Source organism: Zalophus californianus, chromosome 3 (genome assembly GCF_009762305.2).
Source record: "Zalophus californianus isolate mZalCal1 chromosome 3, mZalCal1.pri.v2, whole genome shotgun sequence".
NCBI classification, from domain to species: Eukaryota; Metazoa; Chordata; class Mammalia; order Carnivora; family Otariidae; genus Zalophus; species Zalophus californianus.
The window spans coordinates 88,405,068-88,417,024 of NC_045597.1; the positions used below are offsets into that span (position 1 = coordinate 88,405,068).

General features: G+C 36.3%; 1 pseudogene; it reads left to right on the plus strand.

Moving 5' to 3' along the window:
- The first annotated feature begins 640 nt into the window (after positions 1 to 640).
- Positions 641 to 11,234, plus strand: LOC113920401 (annotated as a pseudogene).
- Positions 11,235 to 11,957: the final 723 nt, after the last annotated feature.

Here is an 11,957-nt window from a genome sequence, read left to right on the forward strand (position 1 = left end):
AATTCATCATGAAAAAGGGGGGAGAAAGTTCATAGTGTTTTTGTGATAAAACACCTTTTCTAATTAATCTTGGCATCTCAATGTAATGACATTGAGTATTATTAAATTAATTTTTATGCCATATTAGGGGATTCTTTATAAAAAATATGTCATTTGTGGAAGTATTTTTTTAGATCAAAAGATACAACTCATCTTCAAAAGTCTTTGAATTAAGGAGTACTTTTAACTTATGTATTTTATTATATTTATCTGTCCTTTATATTTATATTTGCTAATTCAGATGATAAACATTATATATATTTGACATACCATAAAATATAGTTTATATAAGAACATTTCTACAGCAACAACCCAAATGGTCTTTTCCTTTTTTTTTTTCTGAAAATGAATAGTTGCAATTGAAAAATGGCCTTCATCAAACATATTCAATTCAAAAATGCTTAATCATATTTAGAAGAGGTTCAGTAATGCCAAGTACATAAAAACTTGGATGTAACTTTGGGGTTTCTATAGACTTTTGTTTTTATTATCTCCTTTGAGAAGCAAAGCAAGTGTTAAAATTTTTTCACTGTTCTCATTAAGAACTCTCATTAAGAACTTGGGTGCAAAAAAAAGGGTAGAATATAAATTGCTCCCGAAGATGAAGCAGGAGGAAGAAGGTAGATTGGAAGGACCTAAGCTGAATCTTCTGAAATCTGTTCAGAAGGTCCATAATTATACAGATAAGATTTTTTTTTTCCCTGGATTTCTGTTTCCAGGGGCAACAAGTGTTTGCCTTGGGAAAAGTTAGGTATTCACAGAAGTCTGCTTCAGGGATGGCCAAAGTCACTTTCCTTACACTCTTTTCTATAAATTGACCATCTCAAGGATAAGATTTGTTGTTTCTCACTCATTTTGTGTTATTAGTGCTCACCATAGTGCCTGGCATGAAGTGGATCTGAGTAAATTTTGATTCACTTAATGGAATTGACTTCTTTAATTAGGTCCAAGGAGGATCTCTGAATGTCTGACAATTTACTTCCCCTGACCAGATGATAAGTTCTTTTTGGCTTATAACCCTTCAATCAAACACGCTGAAATAACCATTGCCAAGTGTTCTTAGTACCTGTTCTCTGGCAACCCATAAAGTCTGTGGAAGTGATAATTTTCAATTAGCCAGGGCTCTTCTTCCACTTTTAATTTTCCAATGAGTAAAGTTGAAGGCAGTTAAAGATCAAAAGAAGAAACACCCAAGGATGCCACTGATCAAACTTTAGATTAATAAAACTTATTTGTATTCATTAAGACCCTTAATCAGATAATGTTTCTTGGACAGTGACCCAACCCAGCTCAGAAAATGAGGCATATTTGCAGAGGAAATTGAACTAGGCTTTGAAGTCTAAGCCAGATTCTGTCTTTTTTTGGTGCCCTGACTCTGGATAAATCACTTAAGTCTAAGGACCTTATCCTCTCCATCTTTCAACAAGCGTAATGATAATTGATACAGAGGGTTATTATGAGAAACATATAAATAAAATAATGGATATGGGAACAATATCCTGTAGTGGGCAGATTTATAAATACCCTACCCCAACAATATTCCCAGTCTCCTGGTATTCACACATGTAAAATCCCCTTGTGTTGAATAACTTGCTTCCAGCTAATAGAATATGGAAAAAGTAATAGAATGATTATTTTGTGATTCAGTTAAACAAGACTATATCTACCTCACCAGCTGACTTTCTTTCTCTTGCTAACTTTGAAAAAGTAGACTGTCCTGTTGGAGAGTCCCACATGAAGAAAGCAGTAAAGGTGGCTTCCAGCCAACAGCCAGCAGGCAACTGAGGTCCGCAGTCCAACATCCTGCAAGAAATTGAATCTTGCCAACAACTTCATGAATGAACTTAAAAGAAATCCTTTGCCCATTGAGCCTGGTGCTGAGACCACAGCCCTTTCTGTTTCCTTGACTGTGTAACCTTGAAGTAGAGGACGCAGTTAAGCCATGACCAGACAAATGATCTCGAAAACAACTGTGAGAAGATGAGTGTGTGCTGCTTTAAGCCATTAAGTTTTTGGTATGTTAAACACTAATAGGTAATTGATAAAAATAAAAACTAAATACATGTACACCTGTGTATGTATGTATGCATGTATACATATACAAATATGTGCATATACACATATTCATATATATGTACATACATGTGTGCATGAAACACCATAATTATATATGTACCTATATATGTACCATATAACATAATAATATGTTTATTTAAATATACTGTTCCTTAACAGTATTACTTTTCTTTAACCACAATGATAGGAACAGCATCAGATAATATGTCTTCTACTAGCTCAAAAACTTTGCAGTAAACTTTCAACAAATGAGGAGTGTCACTAGGAAAATGCTGGCTGATGAAGGGCCACTATGTATCACAGAAAAGCTGTCTGGCCTTTTGCCTTGCAGATGTAGGAGCTTGATTCATAAGTGTCTTAAAATGGAGTGGATTTGAAGGCTGTCTCATGCAAAAGAAGCACATAGGATATAAATCTAAAAGTAAAATAAATGGGTGCCTGGGTGGCTCAGTTGGTTAAGCGACTGCCTTTGGCTCAGGTCATGATCCTGGAGTCCCGTGATCGAGTCCCACATCGGGCTCCCTGCTCAGCAGGGAGTCTGCTTCTCCCTCTGACCCTCTTCCCTCTCATGCTCTCTATCTCTCATTCTCTGTCTCTCAAATAAATAAAATCTTAAAAAAAAGTAAAATAAATGGATAAATTGTAATGAAAACTCTCAGGTTCTGTGAACTAGAAAGCTTGGGGCAAAATCTAGATCCTTCTCTCCCTGAAGGCCCCTGGCACACCTGTCAGCCTGCCATTTCTATCTCCTCATGTGTTGCTGTAAGGCTTGGAAGGAATGGAGCTTTAGTCAAAAGACCAACATTCCTGGAAACTTCTGGATAGGAAGTGCTGATACGTGTCTCTCTGGTTCTTTCAGAAATCTCTATGGCTGAACAGACTTTATGACTGACACAGCCTTTACTAGGATGATTATGATCTTGCTCACCCAACTGTGCACCTAGGGAGTATTTTTTCTCTGAGGTGACTTTTGTCCATCTCCGTGCTTATTAATTGTGTGCTAATTTCATGGCTTAGTTCTCATTGTCTGTGCTTCCATGTGTGTCTAGATAATGTGATGGGTACTCTCCCACATGGCCCATGTCATAGACTCTCTAACATAGTGATGCAAAAGAAGCATGCTTTCCCAATATTTATTGCTTCATGGATTTACATAAGAGCAGCCAGGAAGTGCCTATCACAGTAAGCAAATCTTGGGCTTCCAGTATCTATCACAGCTTCATCTCCTTTCTTCTCCCCTTGGAAAAGTTACATAATTTATCAAAGCTTCAGTTATTCTTTTATGTAAGTGACATACAATAACACCCACTTTATAGGGTGCCTGGGTGGCTCAGTCATTAAGCGTCTGCCTTCAGCTCAGGTCATGATCCCAGGGTCCTGGGATCCAGGCCCACATCAGGCTCCCTGCTCAGCAGGAAGCCTGCTTCTCCCTCTCCCCCTGCTTGTGTTCCCTCTCTTGCTGTGTCTCTCTCTGTCAAATAAATAAATAAAAAATCTTTAAAAAATATAATACCCACTTTATAGTTTTAACTTGATGGCTCAAGAAGTAAAAACAAACAAAAACAAAGGAGAGAGCATCTATTAAAACTTCCATACATTTGGCTAAGGCCTATATAGATGTATTTATTTGGGTCATTAAAACTACAAGATAGGAATAATTATTATTCTAATTTTATTGATAAGGCTCAGCTAAGTCAAACAATGTGCCCTAAGTTATAGAATTTATAAGTAGTGGAGCTCAGACTGGAGCCCATGTTGTCTTATCTTAGGAAGCATATTTATTCATACTTAGCCCAAGCAATTGCCCCTGGTATTTCTGATTCTGCCACTGCCCCTCTGTAGTCTACTTCATCTACGACAGAGAATTTAAATAAAATAAATCTAAATTAAATCATAAAATAAAATAAAATGTTATTTAAATAATTTAATAAAAATTAAATAAGTAATGTTTTAGTAATTAAATCCTAAAATAAATTGCATATAGAAATTAATACATTAATTAACATATATTTATTTAGAGAACCCAGAATAGGTCCCAGTGCATAGTAGTATGCAATATATGTTTATTAACATGTATTTCATTCTTAACTAAGATTGTTAAGATCCATCATTGGACATGCATCATTTAATTTCAACCTTCATTCTTAGTCACATATATGATACTAAGCTTTGTGCTTCTGACTTCTTTTGTTCTGGAAAAGTTCAAGGGCTTAGCGTGATGTGGATGAGAACATTTCACTCATCCCTGCCTTGTTCTCCAACTTCTCTCTTTCTTTCCTTCCTTCCCTCCTTCCTTCCTACCTCCCTTTCTCTTTTCCTCCCTTCCATTCTTCTATCCTTCCTTTTCATTGAAAGAATGCTCATTCTGTGCCTGTTATGTGAAAGATTCTAGTTACAAAAGATGCAGACCATGGTGAAGATTGGATTGAGGTGCAGATACTATAACAAATCAGCATGAAGCCATGAAGGTTAATGTCACATTCATGTGACATGTCCATCTCAAGTCAACAGGGTGGACTCTGCTCTATGCTGTCTTCACTCAGGGCCCTGGATGATGGATACTCATCTCTGTGTTTCCATGACAGCTGAGACAAGAGAAAGGGAATGTGGCAGCTATGCATTATTTAAGTGTCACTTTAATAGTGGCATATATCACTTCCATGCATCTCTTCTGAGCCATGGAGTCCCATGGCCATACCCAATTTGAAGGAAAAGTGTAATTTTCTCTTTTCCCAGGCAGCAAACCTGGTAAACAACATAGAAACCTCGAGGGACAACTCGAACTATATGCCTCTGACCTCATTTCTAGAAAGTTCACGAAGGTGTGCAGATAGACATTAATGTTTCACTCTTTTGTTCCTAATTAACGACTTTGTTCTCTTTCCATTTCTCCTCATTCAGCCATCCAATCATTTATTGAATGTAGAATATATGGTAGGCACTGCAGATACAACAAACAATAACATTTTTTAAAAAAGAAACTAAAAAACACACTGTTAGATCATTTATGTTGTAAAAAAATAAGTAAAATATTTAATATGTCAGAGGGTGATTATGACTTTACACTACAGAGGAAAAAAAAAACGGGAAGTTTGGGAGGTTGCATAGAGAATCATTATGCATAAGAAGAAATGTAATTAGGATCAGTGTTGCTCAAATTGAAATTTTGGTATGGAATTCATAGGTAAAGCTTTGTTTTACATCTAAATATGTCCAGAAGCAACTTAAAACACTAGCTTATAAGAAGCATTTGGTGAGGGCGCCTGGGTGGCTCAGTTGGTTAAGTGACTGCCTTCAGCTCAGGTTGTGATCCCAGGGTCCTGGGATCGAGTCTCGCATCAGGCTCCCTGCTCGGCGGAGAGCCTGCTTCTCCCTCTTCCTCTGCCTGCCTCTCTGCCTACTTGTGCTCTCTCTCTCTCTATTTCTGTCAAATAAATAAATAAAATCTTAAAAAAAAAAGAAGCATTTGGTGACTTGTGGAAGTCAGTGATTATAAATTATATGCCCCCACCTCAAAAACAACAAAAAAATAATTGCATCCAAAAAGAAAAAAAAAGAAAAAAGACACCAAACTAAACTAAACAAAAACAAAGAAAAAAAACAATTTTCAAAAATAAAAGAAAAATTTGAACTCAAGAATGCAGAGGGGTAAATTATAAGGAAGATTAGTTGTAGATTTTCTTTAAAAATTCAGAGCCATGCTTTCTATCTTTTGGATAAAAGGCAATAATTTCTCAATTCTAATTATTTTTTTAAAGATTTTATTTATTTATTTTAGAAAGAGAGAAAGAAAGAGAGTGCATGAGTGGGGAGAGGAGAAGAGGGAGAGGGACAAGCAGATGCTGTGCAGAGCCCAATATGGGGCTTGATCTCACAGCCCTGAGATCATGACCTGAGCTGAAACCAAGATTTGGAAGCTTAACCCACTGAGCCACCGAGACACCTCAATAATTTCTCAATTATAATATCATAAACACACATGTATATGCAAAATATATTTAAAAAGAATATAAATAAAGAAAATACATTTTAAAAATCTTTTTTGTTGCTAGTATGAATTTATGTTTTTTGTCATGTACAACTATATTCACTTAGCATACAAAAAATCACTTAGCATACCTCTTTCTTTCACTTAACATTAAAGTTTTTTGATGGCATGCTGTTGTCTTTATGTATATCTTTACCAGTGGTTTATAATATACCTTGGAGTGGGCATGCCATCATTTTGTTTAGTTGCTATATTTTTGTAAGATATTTTAGTTATTTCCCAATATTTCAGTGTACACCTTATTAAAATAATTGTGTCTATTAAATATTTAGCAGGGCGAAATGGGACTGTTGGAGAAAATAAACTCATAGATTAATAAGATCATCCTTGGGGCACTTGGGTGACTCAGTCAGTTGAGCTTTTGACACTTGATTTTGGCTCAGGTCATGATCTCAAGGTCATGAGATTGAGTCCTGCATAGGGTTCGGTGCTGGGGCATGGAGCCTGCTTAAACTTCTCTCTCCCTCTCCCTCTGCCTCTCCTTGTTCACACTCTCTTTCTCTAAAAAATTAATAATAATAATAGTAATAATAATAAAATAAAATTAAGGTCAACCTTTAAAAGTAAATAATGAGGTTCATAAGAAGCAGAAATTGGGTAGCTCTACTTTGACTCTCAATTGTGAAGGATGAGCCTGTTTACCTCCAAGCCCCTCGGGAGTAACCAGAAAGTCTTTACAGGGTTTAATATATTATAGATATTTCACCTTCATTCTCTCCTGGCCAAACCTTTGACAGACCACATCAAGTTACACTTCAGCATGGGACAAACAAAGCAGATCTGTGACACATTTACCATTCAAGTGCAGTGATAAGCCATGTTAATTCATGAAACAGACATTGATGCATGCTTGGCATTTTATTTTGGAAGATGGAATTCTTCCATACATAAATATGGAAGTATTAGGTTATTGCATGGTTTTGGCCAGGGCTCTGTAATTTGTCTATCCATTTTTTTTAATTCCAATAGAGTTAGCATACAGTGCTACATAAATTATAGGCATATAGTATGGTGACTCAACAATTCTACTCAAGGCTCATCACAAGTGTATTTCTAATCCCATCACCTATTTCACCCATCCTCCCACCCACCATCCCTCTGGCAACAACCAGTTTGTTCTCTCTAGTAAAAAATCTGTTTTTTGGTTTGTCTCTTTTTTTTTTTCTTTGTTCTTTGTTATGTTCCTTAAATTCCACATAGGAGTGAAATCGTGTGGTATTTGTCTTTCTCTGACTGATTTACTTAAGTTACCCTCTAGCTCCATCCATTTGTTGCCAATGGCAAGGTCTCATTCTTCTTTATGGCTGAATAATATTCCATTATTCATATATATATTCTCATATATATTTGTGCAAATGTATGAATAATGGAATGAATCTTTATTCATTCATCTGTTTATCCATCTTTTTTTTAAAGATTTTATTTATTTATTTGAGAGAGACAGACCACGAGTGGGGGTAGGGGCAGAGGGAGAGAGAGACAAGAAGGCTCCCCATTGAGCATGGAGCCCGACTTAGGGCTGGATCCCAGGACCCCAGGACCCTGACATCATGAGTTGAGCTGAAGTCAGATGCTTAACCCACTGAGCCACCTAGGTGCTCCCATCTGTCTATCCATCTTTTAAAGCCAGTTCTTGAGACTTACCTGTGGAATTGACAAAAACCACCTTAAAATGAAGAGATTTTCTACTCCTTTGATCTCAGTGGTGTGATTTTCTCTACATACCCCTTAATTTATTTATCACGTAAATAAATATTTTCCCTGACTTTATAAAATTAACTCATTATTCTAAAGTTAATGGTGATTCTTTTTTCTTTTCTTTTTGATAATGGATAAGGAAAAAAACCCATGATGAAATTACATCTAGAAAGATTCACTGTACTTATCTCTTTGACACAACAGTGGTAGGCACCATCTAGGAGAGAACAAAAGAAGCAGACATGTGTCTTAGAAAGTTAGTTTATATTAGGTGTGCAAATATGCTACAGATAATACTTAGTGCAGAAAAGTACTTATTTTGGTTTTGTGACGTTTGGGCAATGGATCCTCAAGTTGCAATCACTTTGAAGCTCACCTCTTAACTCTTCCAACCTTTCTGTAGTGACAGGAAACCTAGCCAGCCTAACGAAGCTAATTTGGGAAGAAGAAGGGCATGACCATCAACTAACCATATACAGTGATCTCTACACAGTAGTAGGGTTGTAAAACACACGATTTAACAATTTTTCTCTCAACCATCTGATGGAATTGTGTGTGTTTTTCAGACACAGATGAAGAGACTGAAACATCAAGATATTTAAATAAATCCTGTTCAAGGCAGGTAAAAGTAATTATATAAACATGGCTTTCGGTATTAGTTGGAAAGACAAACACTGATATCTAATTGTGTAACACTGTCAGAACAAGGTAATTCTGTGCTTTCCTACTAAATACCTACAATTACTCATTACTTCTAATATTATTGTGGTGACCTAGGTATGAATCATATAAATTTAAACTAGTCAACCAATGGAAGTCAGGAAAAGAACTCCATCACATGCTAGGGCCCATGAGTATTACTAAAGTAACTAATAATTATTGATAAGGAACTAGAATACTCCCTTGCCTACAAGATGTTACTGAGACAACAAAGAAAAGAGATATGGTTATAGGAGTTATCAATATTTTTAATAAATTAATTCATTAATAAAAACAATTACTTGGATGACAGAAAAAGATATAATTAGGACGTGGTTCTGCCATTGGTATGTCAAGTCATTTTAGACCAGCTTGTTTATGACTTTGGGCCTCAAATTCCTTATTTATAAAATTCTGCCATTGGTACAGGTTAGAATTCCTCCAATCAGCAAGACACTATTTTGACTCATACAGTGGACAAAGTGTAGCATATGACTTTGTATCTTCCATCAAGAGGATATCTGTAAACAAGAATCAAGTAGGAAGAGGTTGGAAACAGAATCATCGGCCCTACTATGTACAAGGCAGTGTGCTGGGTGCTTTACACAGATCACCAAAATTGATCTCACCAAAACTCTATTAAATCAGGATTGCTATCTACATTTAAATGAGAAAAAATGCTAGAAAATATGGTTGGGTCAGAATTGTAACAGCTATGTTACAAAGCAGAATGAAATAGCTGGATAATAGAGCCACACAGGGAATTTTGAGATGACAGAAGAATGAATAACTCCTTTTCAGAAACTTTTTTTTTTTTTAATGTTAGTGAATCTAGGAAAGTTTAGGTTGGAAACACCAGAACTTCTCAAAGTCCCTTGCTTGAGGTTGGAAATGACATAACTAAGAATATATAATGATAATAAGGATTAGGAAATTGATTCCCATTCTAAATAATCTTTGTTCATTTTGCTCCAAACTTGGAATGCTTCCGTGGAACTAAAAATATCACTCTGAGCAGTCATGGCTCATTCTACCTAGTAAAATTTCTTTGAATTTATCTTACTGAGAGTCAATTAAGAATTGAATGTTAGTCCTCAAGCTTTCCTACATGTCTGTTTTGTCCCTACCTTTTTTCTAAGCTAATGAGGTCTTCACTTTCACTTTGACCTTATCATGTTCATACTGCACTTCATTTTTTGCCAGGTAAGAAATATCACTCTGCTGGTACCAGTCATCTTATTACTTTGGAAAAATACTCCATTTTTCCTGGGTTCATGTGTATTAAACTGTATACCAATTTCTCACATTTGGAGATATAACTGATATTCTTAAAAGGGAAATTATGTGATATGATCAAGAAAATATTAAAGACATTGCTTGAAGCTGAAAAATACATCACTGTCCAATAATTTTCACCAAATACATTATTATAAAATATAGACAATTCCATAGCCCATGGTTAAAATGCCCTTCAGATTGGAGAGATAAGCCACACGTACAGTAAGAAGAGACTTAAAGGCTACTCAAAGGGGCTTCACCTTCGTGTGAAAGCACTGGAGAGTCAAGAAGTCATTTTTTATTATTATTATGTTTTATTAATCACCATACATTACATCATTAGTTTTTGATGTAGTGTTCCATGATTCATTGTTTGCATATAACACCCAGTGCTCCATGCAGAATAGCAGTGGCTAACTGGAGTCAAAGAATTCACTGATTCATTAACTCCTTCAGGTTTCTATCATCTAGCTGCTCCTCCTAATTGGGGATCTCTTTTCCATTATGTATAGTACTGGAGGAAGCTACTGCCATGTCATGCAATAGAAGAAATGCATACAGAGAGATCCTTTTTGACTTGACCAAATGGACCCACCAAACAGGGGTTGTGATTGTCAATATAACAACATAAAGATATCATGGTGTTTGGGATTCACAGCCATTGTATTACTAATATTGATGGCTGCGGGTTAGTACAATAGCAATGATGACATACCGGCTAGAATACTGACATACTAGCTACTAGAAATGCAGCCAGAAAAAGCCACCCCCCCAAAAAAAACATCCTGAATGAATTCCCAAAGGATGTGTGGATGGCTACTTGTTAGATGCAGCTGTGTCAGCCCAAGACCTCAGCAGTGGTGATCAGGCACAGAGACAAAGTTAGCTAATATAACCCTAGATCAGTTCCTCTTGCTGCTAATGGAACAAAGAAGATGACTATGTACAGTAAATATGCAGGAAGTTTTATTCTTATCTTTGGTACCCTAATTCAGAGGTGGCTAGACGTTCAAGTAGCTGATCTAACATGTCTAGAGTACAGTACCTCTGGTTTCTTCAGGAGTCCGTCTGGCATAGTGGAATTTTGCCTGAGTATCCACAGTCTGTAAGGACTCAGGAATAGAAGGTGGCTGCTGAGAAATAAGTCTTTGCAGAGCCTGATGGGAGTCCTACCAGATTTTATAGTAGAAATCCTTGGAGTGGATAAATGTTGGCTGAGCTGGAATCTAGTTCTGGAGTCTCTACCATAACCCCTCATCAACAGGCATTTGATTTACTGCCTTGGAATATCATCCTGGAATTCTTGAATACCAGTATCTCTATTGAAGGATCTACCAAAACCACATCTGTCTCATGTATCCCATGTCACCCTGAGAGGATGGATGTCTCCCATTAGCCATAGGTGGGAAAATGTTGGAATAGGTGAGTTACTTTGCCACCGACAGACCAGTCAAGAAACCTGTGCCCTCTAGAACTGGGTTGTAGCTCAGAAGACCTGGGGTCTCAGTGGAATACTTCTCCACCAGTTCTATTCCATTTGTAGCAAGAGACAGGGGAATATATGTGCCAATGTCATGGATATAAATTTCCATACCTCTAAAAAAAAGTATATATGGCACTGCCTGCTTCTCATCTTGCAGAATAACTTTCGTTTACACCTATTATCCTATCCATCTTTTTTCAGTCTCCTCCACTTATTCTGTTATGTATCTAATACTTATACTCAGTTATTTGTGGTCAAGCTAGCCAGATTCATGCAATTAAGAACTCTCGGAAATTGAAGATTTTGAGCAGGAGACTGACAAAATTTGCATTTAAGAAGTTTTGTGCTTAGGGATGAACTTGAATAGACTGAGACTGAGTCAGGTTTAGGACACCAGCAGATAGTCAGTGGCAGTTAGGAAGGAGGGAAAGATTAATTTTTTGTGTGTTTATATAATGATGCATACCCAAATAAACTCTATTGGATTTTGAACTAGGAAATATTCTTTTTTTAGTGTATTTCTTTTTTTTAAATTTAATTTTATTATGTTATGTTAATTACCATACATTACATCATTAGCTTTTGATGTAGTGTTCCATGATTCATTGTTTACGTATAACACCCAGTGCTCCATTC